The sequence below is a fragment of the Grampus griseus genome, assembly GCF_964374135.1.
Source record: "Grampus griseus genome assembly, chromosome: 1".
Taxonomy (NCBI): domain Eukaryota; kingdom Metazoa; phylum Chordata; class Mammalia; order Artiodactyla; family Delphinidae; genus Grampus; species Grampus griseus.
In genome coordinates, this window is record NC_139017.1 from 139,316,329 (window position 1) to 139,318,293 (window position 1,965).

Below are 1,965 nucleotides of genomic sequence, written 5' to 3' on the forward strand. Positions count from 1 at the left end.
TCCTAGAAATATTTTATGTAACTACAACCAAGTGTATATATACCCACCTAAGTAATGCTGTCCCTCTTTATAACACAAATTTTAGCATTCTTTACACACTATTCCACATCTTGATTTTTTTCATACAAAAATAGATTTTGAAGATCATATCAGAGCTTCCTATGTTTTTTCATAACTGCATAGTATTCAATTTACAAATATACTATAATTTATTTAACCAATCCCCTGTTGTTGGATATCAACACTGTTTCCAGTCTTTTGCTATTATTAGGAATGCTGCAATGAATAATCTTGTACATATGTCATTTCACACCTGTGTGGGTATATCCGTAGGTTAAATTCCTAAAATTGGAATTTCACAGTAAAAAAAAAAGAGATGATTTATACTTCTGAACATATATTGCCGATTGGCCTCCATTAAAGACATTACTATCATCATTGTGAGAATGATCTGCAAATATCCTAGTAACTAAAACAATAGTTAAATACATATTATAGTTCAGAAGGGATTACTGAAGAACTTTTTGCTTAAAACCAGCAGGATTTAAAAGAAAAAATATGTTACTACCTATGGCCATATTATTACTACCACTCTCATCCTACCTCCCTTGCTCCTTTGCTAAGCTTCCTTGGAATCCCAGAAATAATCATAATGTAGAGAGGAGGAGGTGCACCTTGTTATTTTAAAAATCAGGCACCAGATTTCCTCTTAGGAAAAGAACTTCCTTTACTTGGTGTATTAGTTTGTGAGGGTTGCCATAACAAAGTACCACAAATTGGGTCGCTTAAACAGCAGAAATTTATTTATGCACAGTTCTGGGGGGCTAGAAGTCCAGGATGAAGGAGTTGACAAGGTTGGTTTTGTCTGAGGCCTTGGCCTCTACTTGGCTTCTAAATGGCCATTTTCTCATTTTGTCTTCCTGTATACCCATCTGTGTTAAAAAATTTCTTCTTATAAGGACATCAGTCATGTTGGATTAGGGCTAACCCTAATGACCTCATTTTAACTTAATTACCTCGTTAAAGACCCTATTGCCAAACACAGTCACATTGTGAAGTACTGAGGGATAGGACTTCAACACATAAATTTGGGGGGGAGACACAATTCAGTCCATAACGGTTAGCATTAACCTCCTTAAGTATGAGATGTGAAGTCCCACAATTGCTCCCCAACCTTCTGTAAAAATCTTTCTCATGCAGCCTCGTGTCTGTGATTCTTTAAGGAGTGGCAGAATTGGAGTTGTGTCCAGTAACATGTAAAAAAGGGACAGGGAGGGATGGCCAGGTGATCCATAACCTGAATTAATTCATTGGAAGCAAGAACAGGTCACAAATGACCAGGAGTGACATAAACCCCAATTAATCTTGAGGGTCACAGAGAGGAACTTAAGAGTTTCCCACTGGACCCAGGAAGGAGATTAGATACCAGTTTTGTTTAAACCTTGATGGACATAGTGCTGACCTCAGCAAGCACCAGTGACTTTAAAAAGAGAGTTTTATTTCTAGATCGCCTAACAGTCCAGCCATTGGTTGGAGGCCAGGATTGTTAGTGGCTTTGGGGTCTTCAACAAGTGGAAAGTGAAAGAGGGGAGAATGTTTGCTGAACACTATTGATCCACCCAGAATGAACTAAACAAGGCCACTGATGATCTCTGCAAAAGCATTTTGGGTATACAGTGGGGGCAGACGCTTGAGATTCTCATTCACAAATATGTTTGCAGTCCAGTTATTGAGTGTAAAATTGGGATGAATTGAGATGCAAATGGGAGGTGAGGTGGTGAAGTCCATGAATGTAGACACTATGACCGAATGAATAAATGAAATAACATTTTTTAAAGTGAGATAACATTTATTGAGCATATGTGTAACCAAGATTCACACATCCCATCCAATCATCATAACACCACCACAAGGTAGTGACAAAGATTCTCTCCATCACCAAACTCTAGCCAGTGTCCTCTGAGC